This window comes from Acipenser ruthenus, chromosome 8 (assembly GCF_902713425.1).
Source record: "Acipenser ruthenus chromosome 8, fAciRut3.2 maternal haplotype, whole genome shotgun sequence".
NCBI classification, from domain to species: domain Eukaryota; kingdom Metazoa; phylum Chordata; class Actinopteri; order Acipenseriformes; family Acipenseridae; genus Acipenser; species Acipenser ruthenus.
The window spans coordinates 38,286,386-38,303,739 of NC_081196.1; the positions used below are offsets into that span (position 1 = coordinate 38,286,386).

At 37.1% G+C, this 17,354-nt stretch overlaps 1 protein-coding gene across 5 annotated transcripts in view; it reads right to left on the minus strand.

Annotated features, from left to right (window-relative positions):
* The window catches only part of LOC117407131 (probable ubiquitin carboxyl-terminal hydrolase FAF-X), a 91,599-nt gene extending 81,749 nt beyond the window's left edge, over positions 1-9,850 (minus strand). For 2 of the 5 annotated variants that reach the window (XM_034011796.3, XM_034011794.3), the window contains exon 1: positions 9,339-9,848. The gene's annotated coding sequence lies outside the window, so the exon portion shown is untranslated. Of the gene's footprint in view, positions 1-7,498; positions 7,564-9,338 lie in introns of all 5 variants that reach the window. The other 3 variants (XM_034011795.3, XM_034011797.3, XM_034011798.3) reach the window with 3 other exon arrangements.
* Positions 9,851-17,354: the final 7,504 nt, after the last annotated feature.

Below are 17,354 nucleotides of genomic sequence, written 5' to 3' on the forward strand. Positions count from 1 at the left end.
CCCAGAGCTGCGTTGTCCTCTGACGCTGTAGCTCTGAGGCGGCTGCACGGTGAGTTCGCAGTGTGTAAAGAAGCGGACGGCTGACGGCACACACTTCGGAGGACAGTATGTGTTCATCTTCGCCCCTCCCGAGTCAGCGCAGGGGTGGTAGCGGTGAGCTGAGCATAATAAAAATAATTGGGCATTTCAAATTGGGGAGAAAATAATAAAAAAAACTAATTGGCAACGACTAATTTAAAAAAAAAAAAAAAAAAAATGTATATATATATATTCACAGGTAACAGAATCTGTCCTCTTAGTGTAAGCTGAGCTATGGAGTGTCTTTTTCCATTAAATGTCAACTGGACATTTTTAAGTAGCAGATACTGTTTCACAAAAGCACAAAACATAATAAAAAGGTGTATGTTGGAGTCCTAATGGCATAACAAAGCATAATACGGTACTGAAAAAAGTACAAAAACATATCTTTTAAACTTTCTTTCCAGTCACGTCTTATACTTAATATACATATACATGAAACTTTAAGTTCAAGTTTTATGTATATGTATGTTCAAGCATAAGACGTGACCGGAAAGAAAGAAAATAAATGTTTTAAGCCTTAAAGTCTTTAAACATCAACCTCTAGTTTCAAAGACCCTGATTAGCACTGACCTTGGACTACCTAATATTAGTTTAGGTAAACTTCCAAATGTTTGTAGTTTTTATTACTTTGCATTAGCTTAACAAATGTGTACTGTAAACAAAGTTTTATTCAGAATTGGATTTAAAAGGGAAATTAAAAAATAGCTACAAACCACCAACTACCTTAAAAGATATGGTGTCCATATCTTCCGCCTATGGGAAGATTGGGGAATCGGGTCCACGAGTCTGTGGTAATTGCAACTTTCTCCCTTTTAAAGTTTTGTATGAACAGATGCAGCACGATTTTCTTTAGGTTTTTCCAGCCTCGCTGTTATTGTTTTATGGGTCCGCACAGTATTGGGATAATCTTACATCGATTTCAAAACTGCTGCATTCATGATTCACACCCAATCACGTCCAATGTTCAGCCAAATCTATGGCTTTTTATTGCCATCAGTGGTTCCAGCCACAATAATTCTGAATGTTTTCATTTCAAACTGTGAAGAATTGAACTTGTGTTTTTGTGGTACGGCAATATTTGTTTAGCATAATTTACATTCCACGGTTTTCTCATCCGGTTCCTCAAAATACTTCCAAACGTGGCTTCCTTTGTTTAGAGATGCCATTTTAAACACAGAACACCGCCGTGGAATTAATACCATACCACACCTACTACAGGCATAAACACACACCAGTGCACCAATGAATTGTCCGATCGACCAAGAATAAAACCCGCTCCAGCGTCAATATTTCTGTTGCACCAATTAGAAAAGCTACTTGGAGGCAATAGCCAAACCCCTTCCTTTTTATAATATCTGCCCATGCATAACATTTGTCACGTGACTGGTTATATGTCTAGCATATTAAACATTTGACCACTTCTTTAGAGTTTAAACGTTTAAACATTTAAAATTCCCATCCCTGGTCAGTAGTTTAGAAATGTTTAAGACAACCACTTGTACGTTTTTCAAGTTTAAAAAACTATTACTGTAACACTTGAATATGGTTAATTTGCCTTTACCCCCTTATTTTAATTCTCTTTTTTTTTTTTACCACAACAAAACCAAGACTGTAAGAAATACTTTAAACTGTGTAGAATATATGCTATTAAAATTGAACAAAATGGTCCCATGGCATACCGGTAAAAGCCAGTGCCTTCAGCACAGGGAGCGACGTCCTCACATGCTCAAATCGAATCTAAGCTGCTAGTTACTGGGCTGGTGGGTTGCCCAGCAGCAATGCAAATGGCTGGATTACTGGTGGGGAAGTTTAATTTCTCGGTCAAGGATCTCGCCGCCTCTCTGTGCACAGATTCTTAAGTTTGTAAATACAGGTTTCACAGAAACGCATATACCCGTTTAAAAGGGATGTGGGAGGCCACGTCGAGTGAATGAGAAAGGGATTGTGGCTGACACACCGGCACAGGCGTCCAGGTTTTATTTACAGTTTGCAATGAAAATTAATTGCAGTGTCAGGTAGCCTCCACTAGGAATCCAGCAAAGTTAATCCTAGTGTTGGGTTACATAAGCACAAAAAAAAACACTTTAAAAACTACAAAATAATAAAAGTTGACCGAACAGTGGTCGAGTGCTACACCACTAGAAAGGAGTTCCCGCTCCAGGAACAGTCTCCCTGACACTTCCTCTCTAAACTGATTGTGGGATCAAAACCCCCAAGCTATTTCCCTATTCTTTCCGGTACTAGAGATCCTGGGATACACACAGTGATCTTAGTTCTCATGATGCCGTTTGCACATGGTGATCACGACAACAATACATATTTTCTTGTATGCTTTGCTCACCCTGGTTAACATACACAATTGCGGATTCGCAGCTGTTCTGTCTCACACACATTTACCTCCAGGCTTGTTTGAACAAAGGACAGCTTTTTAGCGTCTTTTTATAGCGTGTGGCCAGGGCTGATCGATAATCAATAAATCAATTAAAACCTGGCCACACTCCACACCTTTTCGCAGGGAGGGGCAGGGTTTTCCCCAGGAATTCTGTACAGCCGGGCGGCAGAACATTATAGCTGGGAGCACTTTTAACGGAAAAAATAAGCTTGCCTTACCTTAAATATATAATACGACAAAGGATTTGCATAATGTGTTGTCTTTCAGTGACTATATCTGGTTGCACTTTATGTTTTGTACATTTTCTTTTTCATTTCTGTTTTTTGTTATGGTAAATTACCATGCTTATTTAGGCACTCTAGGATTTGACAGGGGAATGATAACATAGGGTTAATGGAGTTCAGAAAAGAAAAACGGTAACCTTTTCACATCCTTTTTATCTTAATTATTGATCTTATTGCTTAATTTAAATAGTTTTCTTTGTTACGTTTTCAGGGCATTTTGTTAATCCACATCTTTTTTAACACAACAGTACTCACACACGTTTGGTCACCATCATAACTGTTGCATGAAACGGCAGTGTAATAATCCAGCACCTCTGCACTTAAGCACTTGCATGTCAGCTGACAACAGCTGATATCCCATCATGCCTTTCTTCTTAAAGGCGAACAGCCTCTATAGATGAACCCCCAATATCTCTCACAAAATCACCTTACAGTACAATAATACGACAAACAGACTGAATACCCAAAAATAATCTTAATATTTTTTTAATAAAGTAGCCAGCGCAAATATAGTACTAGACGGTGGATTGTGTAGATCGCTGGCTTATTTTGACCCCCTGCATTCATTATCACTATTTTTGCTTTGAAAATAATTAGTTATTTTTTTAGCACTCATTTTTATGTTTTAGCCTCTCGAAGTGCTTAACACAGAAAACCCGCCCCTTCAACTCTTTAATTGGTTAAATTATGTGTCAAGACATAACACAGCTGTCATGTGGTTCCAAGATTTTTTTTTTTCACCCAACAACGCACAACTGATCTAGTCTGCTTGAAGCGCAAATCAATCCTTATTGTTAAAGGCACAGTAGCATCTCCAAGACGGGCAGATCAAGTTTTTTCAGCCGGGTGGCCTGCCTAGCTGAAAAGGCCTGGGGAGAACCCTGAGGGAATTCTAACCCCAGCACTGCAGTGGTTAACACAAACTTTATTTACAACACTAAAAAGCCCTGTCACACCACATATGCCCTGTGCCTATTATACAGAACATGGTTTCCTCTTTCTCATTTACTTCCTATGTTCTGTGTATAACCTGACCCCATATAGTTTTCTATGGGCAGCATGGAATGTGACTGCAAGGCTTAAATGGTACCTGGTAGACAGGACTAGAAAACGGTTTTCCAGGATAAAAGTGAAAATGTTTTATGAAAACATGAGGATACAAAAATGTTATAAAGTTTTGGTATTACCCCCAGGTGTAATTCACACTCTAAATATTGTATTTAATAAAATTTTGAACCCTCTCTGCATTATAGCTAGGCTTGCTACTATTCGATTTTTATATTCTTGCCAAATCGACTTTTTTTCAACCTTTATTTTTCAATTCAAGCAGCGCATGGATTAAATCGACCTTTATGCTTAAAAAAACAAAACATACTTTTTATGCCATTGAGAAACGTCTCATTTAGAGAAACCCCTTTATCATATTCGACATCCAAAAAAACCAGGGTTACCAACATTCTATTTGAAATAACGTTTGGTCACAGCAAAGCTATAACTTGTAAAAAATGGTTTCAAATAAACCGTAGAAAATACAGCACAAAGTGTATTACACAGACTTTTACAGCATACATCTACACGTACAAATAATATGCACAGAACAAAACATTAGATAGCTGAACAGAACGAACGTGCACTTATTATTCTGAGCTCCGCCCCTCTCCTGCTTAAGCACAGCTGGACTCACTGGAGGCAAGGCAGACGGGCCCACTTTGTCCTATTATTTCACAACAGCCGCATGTTGCTTACAAATTAAGCACGCTGGCATTCTATTCACATCACAAAGAAATATAAAATTCTCCATTTCTCTTGAAACACTGTACTCTTGTTCCTCCTTTCTCTTCACGGAAAGACATGATGACACGTGTCACTACAGAACTTACAAATCAGAACTAAAAACCTTTTTTCTGGTATCACATGTGACTGAGTGAAATAATCAAAATATGTGCTATCTAGGGGAATGTAAATATGCTATGTATGATCGTTTTTGTGAAATACAATAATTGAGGTTCTGGTTTGTCTTCATATCTTTTATAACTGTCACTCGGCCCGTGCCAAGTGCCAGGGTATCAGATCAGGCCCGCCAAACGAAACAAGTTTGACACCCATGCCTTAGAATGTGAATCAAATGCACAGGAATGCAGGGGTTCCTATAGAGACACATCTACTGACAGAGGGCACAAAAATCATCCAAGTAAAAGGATGCCATTTCCCATTAACTGCCTGTAGTTCTTGTATGTGTTGCCTTCTGCTGTGGGTGATTGTAGAAACAAAAGGAAATCCATTTATTGAGCTTAAAACAGACAAGCTGTAATAGCACAACAAGGCCAACCATATCATTCTCTCTCATGGTACATTCAAATAAATAAAAAATAATAATAATCTTAGGGCCACATTTTGAAACAAATGCAAAAATCTAAGGTTGACAAAGTTAGCCCTTATCAGTATTTTAACTACAGAACAGGAACCACCGTTGGAAATTGAATGGATACATAGTGTTTGGAAATGGGTACCAAGCCATGTTATTGCTGCTGATTCATTGGGATCCTTTAAGAACCAACAGTTCTAGGATCAATCAGGTACTATGAACTGGACGAGCACAGGTGGGCCAAACGGCCTCCTCTTGTCCAGCATTTCTCATGTTTTTGTGATCTAAATGTTTAGTGCTTCATGCAAGATCACAGTGAGAATCAAATCAGGACCTTTGCATTTTTGGGGGGGAACACATTGCTTATAAAACACACATTTAACATACAATAGAATCAATAGGAAAAGAAGTTACTGAAGCACCTGCCAAACATGCACCTACCATTAGTCATATCTGCTGTTTTGTCCATCATGATGGAAATTGACTTGCAACAGAAAGGTTATATTGCATAAAAACACATCAGTGATAAAATCAAGTATTCAGAAAGTGCTTACTATATAGTATTTTTTTGGAATACAGCAGATTACCTGGACACACTTGGGATGATATCAAATGTTAAAAGGTGCTAATCTTTAATTATTTCTATTTATAAATAACTGAACATCCGTGGGGTACGTTATATAGAGATACTAAAAAGGGATTACCATTTCTTATTATTGAAATTATATTTAAGTATTCTTTTTTTCTTGAACCTGGATCTGGACTGTAAGGTTTTATTGTACTATGTAATTATGTTTTCATTCACAACAGAGCAATTTCTACCTAGAGTTTAAACTTAACAAATCATAAGTATGGATTGAAGATTGAGGTTGAGGGGGTTTAAAACTCCTCTCTGTAGTAAGGGTAATTTAACAATAATTCTAGTGAAACAGAAATTCAGTACAAGTAAAAAGTCTACACTGTCAATCTCTTACATATAGATAAACATATTTGATTCAGCTGGCCTTATCATTGTTATACTTGTGTGGTGCTTTGAAATTGCATGACATTAAGCTGCATCTTCCCAAGATCATTTAAGAAAATGTATTTAACTGTAACATCATGGTACCACCGATCATGTTTTATTTGTAATATTATTTCAATGCTCTTATGTGTTGAACATAAAGTCACTTTAACTGTCCCCATAGACAATCATTTTTGAAAGCAAATGACTGTTCTAAAAGCACTGTAATGCACAGCCCTGGCCCCTGTGGGCTATTATGCCCCTTTTACACACAGACATACGAGCCGAGCCCAGCCAGCCTGGTATGGCTCGGGTACCTTGAGTTGCTTTTACTCTGAAGCTGACCAAATGACGTCACGTGTAATGAACGTGCCAAGTCGCAGAGAACAGAGAGGAGGTGTATGGCAAAAAAGGTAATGTTTTGTTTTTTTCTCATGCAAATGTTTGAACAACAAAGCATACAGTATGAACTTTCTAGCCTAAAATTAGTAACAGTGATAATAAAAAATAACCATGAAAACATGCTTGAATATGCTGATTATTATAGCTCTATACAAAGATGGTCCTTAGTTTTTGTTGTTATTTTATTTATGATTAACTTATTTATAAAAGCAACATTAAAGCCATATGTCTTACCTAACAAGTTAAAGGAGTTTAATTATTTCTGAATACTTAACAGAATGGCCAAAGTTAAATCAAAACATTGACTCGCTCATCAAATTACAAACTGTTAATGCATGGAGATTCACACACAGTAAAAATCCGTAATACATTAGCTTTACCGTTGTTAATCTGTGAAAAAGACAACTTCAACGACATTAGACACTGAAAATAAGAAACTTAAACATATAAAATAAAGGCAAAAGCAATAAGGTTACAGATGTAACAGTCAAGAATCACCCGCGTCATAACGAAAGACAATAACCCCACCCACGGCCTGCTTCAGCCCAGAGCCAGATTCAATTATCGGGCCGGAGTTTCACGGTACGGGTCGGTTCGGGTTGGGTATATTGCCAGTGTAAAAGCACCTGACCTGTGAGGGTCCCAGGCCCTCACGGGTTGGGTGTGCCATTGTAAAATGGGTATTACAGTCCAGGTTTTTGTTGAAACCAGGCCAAAAAAAAACTACACAAACAAAAACAACTTACACTAATTCACATTTCACACAGCATTCCGTTTATAGTACTGTAATTATGCGTATAGCCTGAAGAAGAAAACAACATTTTATTAAATGTTGATCTTGAATAAAAAAAGTGATCTGGTAATAAAGCTTGCAGTTCTTCAAGAATAGACCACACTCACAATTAGTATTTAAAAAAGAAAGAAAGAAAGAAAGAAAGAAAATGGAAAGTACCCAATACATTGTCACCCACCAAAAAGAAGCGTGGCCTTGTCACTTGGCCATTTTCCATTCAAATGTTTTCAATGGTAGTAATGGCTGAAATAAATAATAAAAAAAAAAACTGAAAATTCACACATTAGCAGTATTTTAAGTTCCTGTAACAATCAAGCAGGTCTGTAATCACTAAAACCACAATTTAATGAAGGCAACAAAAAACTGTAACTTGTCCCAACTCTGTCACTTACACAAATGGCATAATGTCTCATTTCTCTCCCCCCACCCAAAAAAAAAAAATATCTCATTTAAATGTGTTGTAAGATAATTGAAATATTGTGATGGGTATCATGTTTACCTTTTTACTGACGTTTTGTATACAAAACCTTGAGGTCAGAAAATACTAGAGTTCAGAGGAAATGCCTAATTTCCATAGTACCAACTAAAGAGGCAACATAATGAGATATTAAGAAAGAATAACTTTTTTCAGCACAATGAGGCTTACTATATTTGTAGCTACATTCAAAAGTTAGGAAAAGGGTGTGATTAAAAAATACAGACTGTTCGAGTCTATTGAAATTACATAACAGCAGATTGATTCGCTGTGTTTATTTACTTGGTGTAAATTAATCTAGTCGTTTCCCTTATTTGCAATTGCATATTATTCTAAAGTCACAAAATACAAATATATAAAACGATTCTGTACGCAACTTTTTTCTTGCACATTCAAATCTAAGAAAGTTTCAAGTTCAACTATGACATTGGCCAGTTCTACTGAAGTGATCATTTGACAGGCTATAGAAAATAACAGCTGTGCTAAATACAAAACTGATTTATTAATGTACTTTTTTTTTTAAACAAAGCGAAAGGCTCGTCTTGTGATACAGGACTTGAATATCATTCACCGACATTCTTTCATGCAGATCGACATTATCTAAAGGTTTTATCCCATGAAGAATCAGAATAATATTACGTATTAATTCAATGTGATTAAAAAATAATAATGTAGTTTCAGTTTATTTTATTTATTTACATATTTTGAATCCATACTGGAAGAGAGAATCAAAACATATTTTCAAAAAAGCATTCAGAGACATATGCAGGTTTATATATATATATAAACTCAGCAATGAAAAATGCACGTATCCACCCATCTTGATATGATATTTGTATGATATGCAAACAGTGTTAACTTGCACACAGTAAAAATGACACAAAAATACGCCTATGTTATCTATTATAGAACCATTTCAACAATTTAGCAAGAAAAACCAAATATAAGTGGTAAACAAACACCAACATACCATTACGAATTGCGGTATTTAACTTGCATTAACTACATTAACTTTTAAAATTGAAACTTTCAATTGTATTTACAAGACAAATAACATAAAATAACGCAAGGCCTAATTTCCAGGCGTAGTCCTAGTCCAGGCCTACTAGTTTTCCACCGTCAAACCGCCTCAGTAATGGCGTTCCGCTCCAAAAGGAACACATTAATTTGCCGGCTGCAGCGAACAGCAAACCAGTTTGGGGCTAAACTCCTCCACGCAAGCCTGTCTAGTCATACCCGGAGATGACACTTTAATATCAAGCTCCATTTCGGTCGAAAACGGGTTGGAAACCGGGCGCTCCATCATCATCACCCATTCAGTCCCAGGCAGGACAGACGGTCAGCCATTTTCCTTCTCTTTACAGTAAAAATACAGCAACAACCGGCTTCTACACACATACAGTGTGGGTATTCACACAACCGTCAGTCCATAACAAATGCCCTGTTGACACCCTTAATCATTTTTTCTGAACATGCAGAGAGTCTAAATTATACACGCATAAATATTTTTTGATGAAAATGACAAAAATGAAATGCAACTTACCATGAATTAGATTAGACTCTTCGCTTTCTTCCCCACTACTCCAGATTTTTTAATTTAGTTAAGTCAGGGTTAATTTTCACCAGCCTTGTGCACAGGTTTTTCGCCTGAATAGTTTTTGTAAAAAAGTATCTCAATATCTCAATATTTGTCTGCTCTTGGGTGTTTTTCCTGCGTCACCAGCAGCAGCAGCAGCAGCCCCCCCAGCTCTCTCTAGCTCTGATCTCTTGTCAGTTTCAGTCCCAGACAGTCAGTCAGTACTGCTTCGGTTCAATATGGCGCTAGCGCAGACTCCGAGAAAACGCTGCCGCTGCTGCAACAACAGACAGTGCGTCCCGAAACTCAACGGCTAAAAAGACTTTCGACCAAGGAAAATTAATAATAATATAGTGAGTTAGTGTTGGGTTGTACAGAATGCTCACGACATCTCTAGTTCCAGTCCCCTAATACGCGACGCGTTTATTCTTTTAATTTGTTATTCACGGTTTCTACAGTCCAGAGCGGCGCTGTTGTGTGTCTCTCAGCTCCGCCTCTTTCAAGTCGTGCCGCGACTCCTCCTTCACAATGTTTATGAGACTGACACCATTCCGGCTCAAACACAGAGTTAACATTGTGTGATGAACCATAGACCCATTGGAACCAACATGGCGAATAATGGTAAGCAGTTTCATAACATTCAGTATAAATACGCTCTTCTTCCCCTGGCTTTAGACGATTGAGCTAGCTAGTGAGGTCGGCAAGCTTGTTGATGTGCTGTCATTGTGGGCGAAAACGACATTAGAAGCGGCAACAGTCTCATAAGACCCGGATGATGAGCTCATCCACAGTACCCGATCATATATATATATATTTTTTAATAGACTGATGTGTCCGAGTGGCTGTTATAATTGTGTAATACCAACTGATCCGGTCCAGTGTAGAATTTTAATATGATTTTTTTTTTCATCTCAAAATTGAAACATGATGTGTGATGTCTTGTTTTTTAGGTTCTCCGGGCTAATTTGTCATCACTGGCTTGGATGGAGTAGGGTCATTCCTTGTAAAAGAAACTCAATTTTAGGTATTTGTTTGTCACCATCTGAGATTTTGATTAAGCTGGGGTTGTTGAGTGTGTACCTAGAAGAAATAAAGCTCACATTGCCCCCCTTATGTCTTAATACAGTATCAACATAAGAAAGTATGGAATATGCAAGGCGAAGAGGCTCACCTCTGCTTTAATGTTTACAAAGCTTTTTGCTTGTCTCAAATGTACATGGACAGTTCCCTGAAAATGTATCAATATTACACTAAGTGCAATACTTCAGTACTATTGCTGTTCATGTCTTCCAAAGGCACCTTATTAACTTCCTTATCAAGCTCATTGACTATCTCACCAAAATAAGTTGCTTTTCTGATGGAGCAGCTTCTCAGTACAAGAACAGGTAACACTTGTGTCAGCATGAACCCAACTAGGGAATCTTTGCTGAGTGGCTTTCCTCACCATGTGACATGGAAAATGGTGATGGTGTTGGAGGAACTACAGTAAAGTGACTCACAGCAAGAGCAAGTCTTCAGAGGCCCTGTGATTGCCAAATAATGACACTGTGGAACTTTATTGAATGGGCCAAGGACAATCTGACAAGCAGTTCCTTTGTGTGGGTTGCTCTTGAAGAGGTGGAAAAAGAATACCATATCCTGGATTTAAAATGGCCCACTCCATCGCTGGCACGCAGAAGCTTCATACATATCCCTGCATCACTAAACTCAGTCACACTGAAGTCATACTGATTGAGAGAGTCAGAAAGAAGACTACTCAGAAGTATTTATAATGACTGAGTATGACAGGCAATGGTGGGTTGGTTATGTTCTTAATCCAATTCCTGAAACACAGGGAACTGAAGGTTAGCCTCCTGCACCTGCATGGTCCAGTCCCATTTTCTTCCTACCCTTGAGCTCCTGATGAGTTGGTATTTCCCCACACCCGTGTCATGTCATTTCATTGGTTAACACTCCAACTAGGCAAATCTACTAGCTGACAAAGGTGGAGCTAGTAGATTTGTGGAGCATGCATTCTTTTGTCATGGGAAGATGACCTAGAACTGAACTAAATAGCAAATAGATAGCATGTTCTCTCTGTTAAAATATGTTCAAATTGAAGCTGGCCTTATTTTCCCTGGCCCTTTTTCCCCACACGTTGTCCCTTATTAGAGTGGCACAATTAGAATATGTGATTATAACCAAACATTTCAACTTAATTAGATGTTTAAATAATAAGAATAATTCCACTTGCCATTTGTGATGACTTAGCCAACGTGGCAGATGTTGCATGTACATGGAATTATTCATAAACATTTGAGACAAATAAAGCAGTTTGCACTGATTAAGGGATACCCTCATGATTATAGAGCAGTGTGGATGAATCAAAATATACACCAACTTTTGTGTAATTCTGTAAAGGGATGCCCCAGCAGAGTAGTTGAATTGCCATATACAACCAGCATAAACCGGGGTGAAAATGGCATTTGAACTGAGGAGACAAGACTGGCAGCATTCTGTTCATAGTCCTTGATCAAAATTATTTCTAATGAAGAAGTGCCACCTAATCCTATAAATCATATGTCATGTGTAGTGTGACCATCCACGCTAAAAAGGTCATTCATAGTTTCCATGCAGGTTAAGCAGAGGTGATGCCTGTCTGAGGCAGGGTTTGTGTGAAGAAGCTGTGCTCATAGTTATTGTGTTTCAGAGCCTCTCCCTTCCAGTCCCACATGCACCTTTCAAAATAAAACCGTATGTCAGGGCTGACCAATGGACGGCGCTTGAGCCACATATGAGCTCCACAATATAGCTCTCTTGATTCAGAAGTGAAGGTTGCACAATTATAGTTTTTTGTAGAAGTCAAAATGCAAACAACAAATGGCAGTGTTTAAACATGTAACCTGTTGTTCTGAAAGGTTGTGTTGTTTGGTTATGATGATGATGATGATGATGATGATGATTATTATTATTATTATTATTATTATTATTATTATTATTATTATTATAGCTGTTGTTATTTATGGCTCTTTAATAACTTAATGTTCGTCAGTATGGTTCTTTCAGCCAAAAAGGTAGGATAGCTCTGTCCTATGTTATTAGGCCTTATTTCCATTAAAGCAATATTTAGGTTTATTACTGTTGTACCATTTTCCATGGCACAGAACAGAAGTCAATGAATTCAGAGAATCCCAGAGGGCAATTACCTTGGTACAATCCTTCAAAAAATCACAAGCATATCAGGACTTTAATTGACCTAAAGCCAGTTTTTACACAAAAAAAGTAGAGTTGTTGGTTATCATTAGGCTATGTGCTGACTGGCCACAGGCAACATGTTTCTGTAATTACTTGTACCAAGGTAGAAGCCAGGACTATTCAACATATGTTTCTTTAAACATGTTTCCTTGTGTATGCTGGGCTTAAATGTTACAAAACATCTAGCAACAAGTGCATGTAGTTCTGGCAGTTCTGACATCTGTACATTCATTGATACTTGTTGAAGGGTCCCAGTTTCAGAGGGCACAGTAATCCCAGCGCTACAACTTTGTACTTGAAAACTCAATATCTCCCAAACTAAACTATAAAACAAACTCACTTGAACATTCACTTTCTACTGGATCAGCAATCTTGAATTCCTACATTACAAACTGAAAACTGCAGTGGTACCTGCTTGTGTGCAAATTTTTCAAGGTCTGTTGTGGTCAGTGCATCAAGGAAATCATTGCAGTTGATAGAGTACATCGTTTCTCTCTTACAGAGAGACTGTATTTCTTAACTGTTATAAAAAAATACAGTATAGCTGGCACGTGTGTTTTATTGAAGGCATGGCTTCAACACAAATCTTGACTGATTTGAGTTTCATTTTGTTAACACTTTGACCTTGTGACTGGTTCTTGGGGGAGGAATAGCTGGTATTTTAGGGGTTAACTGAGTCATGGCTGGTTTATCTTTCCTGTGCTGTATTTTTAAATGAACGTCAGTGGAATAAAATGTTCCAGCATATATGGATTCAATATATGAATATAAGATTCAATATATTTGCATTATTATACAACAGTGTGGTAAGCTGGGACAGAGAAATTCACAGGATGCTGTACTAGTCCAAAAAGTGTTTTGTTTTTTGTTTTTGTTATCAGCAGTGATAATCATAACCTGTGTTTGAATCCATTGAAATATGTAAGGTTTTTTAATTTAAATCATACACATTATTTATTTATGTGTGAATACCACGTCTTCAAGTGTGTTATTGCACACATAAAATGGCTCATTATGGACATTAACATTTCCTTTAAAACCATTGGTTGTACTGTAACCATATGGGATTTGAACATCTGCAGCCAATCAGGATGTGCCTTTTTTTGTAAATAAATGATAATGAAAACAACAATACTGTCAGCTAGGAGGGTGGGATCAAGCTTGATCATTAGGCTTACAAGAACGATTTCATAAAAATAAATAGCTCTTGGTATACAGGCGTCTCACTTACACACAGACACTGCAACATGCAGGTCTAGCAGGATATTAGCATTCTCATGGAGGGACTGCTCTGTCTATGTGATTCAGGGGAACAGATAAAGCAGCCGTAGACTCACATCTTCACCTGCTGACTCATGGTACTATCTTAAAGGTGTAGCAGCGATTGCTTTAATACTGAGTACATCCCCCGCCACCACTTTAAATGTAAAATTAGAGCTACCAGTATGGCAAAAAAGCAGAATAGAATAGAATAAGACATAACAATGATTCGTTTAATGAAAATTGGATAAGAGGATTTTTAAAACTTACATGCCATGTGTTCTCAAGTTACATGTAACATTTGAAGTGACAACCTCATATGTCCCCACAAGCTAATACTTAATAAATAATGTTGTGTGACATTTGTACAGTTAAAGTTTGCATATTAGTTCATAACATTTATTGTGACATTCCTTACTGCTGCTCAATTGACAAATTCCTCCTATATTTGTCAATATCTATTCAAATACTGTATAAGTAAATAAAAGTCAAAAATGATCTTCCTCCTACCAAATTATAGTCTTTTTTTATAGCACAGGAAGTTCAAATGTCCACTCCTATCAAGCTGCAGCTGATACTCTAAAAGTACTACACAGTATATCAGTATATACCGGTTACCTTTTTTAATGCATTTCCTCAGTACAGTCCTCCCTCTTTTTAAGGTGGCCCTTTATACTGCGAAACAGTTTATAAGGCCATTACACTAACAAAAATAACACAGGCTCTTAACTATGGCTCCCGACTACAGTGTTATAAAGGGGGAGGACTGTATTTGCCACTGACTTCCACATCATCTTTAAAAATAAAAATAAATCTTTCAGTTTCATTATTGCAATATTGCTTTCTTGTCAGAATCTTCTTTTATATTATTTAAAGTTGTCCCACCCAATTACAAAAGCATGAGAGTATGATCCGATTTTATTTGCAACATAATAGTTCAGTGCACATGCCATACAGGAAGTCTGTGGGCATCCTTTACTAGCCTCTTTGTATCTATATTTGTTCACATTGCACCAATTGCACTTGCTGTTTACAATCAATGCTCCTTGACGTGGGTTAATGAGTACACATAATGTATTCTGAAGTACCTTAACTCAATCACAAACAGAGTTAGGATTGAACACAGAATAGTATATGTTACAAGGTACTTATACTGGAATTCATCCAGTCTGATATTATTTCTGTAATGTTTCTAACACATTTCATGTGTACAAAATCTGTTTGATAAGGGATCAACCTAATAAAATTATGATATGAATATTTTTGCATAATGTTAGTGAGTCTAGAGCTGTACAGAAAACAAACTATCTTGTACATATGTCCAAATTTCACAACCTTCGATTTTACATACTGTATATCTAGAGAAACCAGTATACAACTGTGATGATGATAATAGGTTTGCACATTCTTGAACGCACGTTATGAAGAGTCTGACAGTCTATAAGACTTTACCCTAGTAAAAGCATGGCAAAGTGTAATAAAGCATAGTGAAAGGATGGTAAAGCATATTAAAAAACATGGCAAACCATAGCAAACTATGCATAGTATAGCCATGAGAAAAGCATGGGACAACTGCAAAATAACTGTGCAAATGTACCATGGTAAACTTGTATAAGGGTGTCTTTGACACGTTTTTCATGATACTGATAACTTTCATTTTGGATTTGCAGCTGATTGAGTTGCAGGGATGTCATACATAGAGGATAACTGTGCAGAGATCACACATTTATTCAACCGAGGGGCTATGCATGAGGCCATACAAGTTCTCCATGAAGAAATCAATAAATCATTATACAATTCAGAGGCCTAAATCATGACTTCCTGTTCATGCTGTTTGCATCCCGGAGCTGAGGGGGTAGCAGACACATCACATTCTTTCAGACCTGCTATTACAGCATTCCATCTTGAGTGCAAACAACATATCCGGGAGTCAACTCCAAAAAAAGAACAAAAGAACATTTGTGAAATGCATGAAAAAAATATATTTTCTACAAAGTCATATCACAACTGCATAAATAAACTGGCCCTTTCCATATTAAATATTATTTTAAAAAGAAATACATGTGAAGGGGCAATAATAATAATAATAATAATAATAATAATAATAATAATAATAATAATAATAATGATAATAATAATTAGAACAAGATGAAGCATAAAGTGTTATTTTCATTTAACAATATTACAACATTCCAGAAATGCATTGTATTACCTAATTGTATTGTTATTATTCATTATTAAAAAGTTCCAGAATTCATTAGTCATAGACACAGTATTTTGTCTTTTTAACAGTCAATATAAATGTATTGTAAAAATGAATTGTATGTATTACAAACTAGTAGAGCACTGTATTCTATTACTTTACTTGGTTATGTTGTGAATTCATCTTAGCACTTGTCAATACATATGAAAGTTGTCTATCTTCTGGCATGGAGTCAGTCCAAGGAGAGTGAAAGCTGCAGATTCAGTCTATGTAATACAGAGTAAGAGTGGAAGTGTGTTTAGGACAGCAGGATCCAGGCAAGGGAACAAGGCCGTTGAAGAAGGGCACGACACCTCTGTGAAGACTAGGAATTGCTAGATCAATACGATTTGAAGGTGCAGACTGAGGCCTACTTTTTATTTTTGTATTTCTGTCTGTCTCGTCTGGCTGCTCATTGGAAATCATTGATTAGGAAGGCATTATATGTAATCCTTTGTGTGTGTCCCTACACACATACTATATGAAACAAAACAGAAAGCAAGCCATCTCGACTGTAACTAGAAAACTGAAATCATGAATGCAAAACATCAACAATTGTTACCATGACGGTTCTTTATTTTTTTTGTGTGGTTACCTGTGGAAAACCCCAGTCATTATCCTGACATGATTGTTGATTTTACGAGTCAAAGTAAAACAAATTATTCCTCTGGCATTGTGTACATGTCAGGGTCCATGTTCAGAAAATGGACATGTTTTCCCTTTAAAGTACAGTACTGTGTATGTGTTATTTAAATAATGTTTTTCCAAAGTCTGTTTTTTATGAATAAAATAGTTTGATATTCATGAACCTGTTTCTAGACTGCTGTTAAAAAAGCCACCAACAGTCCAGGACAGTTTCTTTAATTTATATATTTTATTACAAAGCAAAATGATTGGTTACGGATGTGACCCCAGTTCCCTGAAAGAGAAGATGACCGCCAATGATACTTTTGGTATATGCCTGCTTGTCAGGTATTCGCTGAGTATTTTATATCAAAGCTGCCGATAGGCCGCTCCGCGGAGTGACCTCCTCAGTCCCGCCTCACAGAGGTAATAAATAGTCACTGCACGGAGACTTCAGTATCTTTTGCATTGAACACGTGAATGCGAGTGATGCGGCCTCACAAGGTTGGCGGTCATCTTCTCCAGGGTTACATCCATAACCTTTCAATTCGAAGATGACCGCCAATGATACTTTTGGGAAAGTATACCAGAGCCGTCGTGAGGGAGAATGAGCGGACAGCATC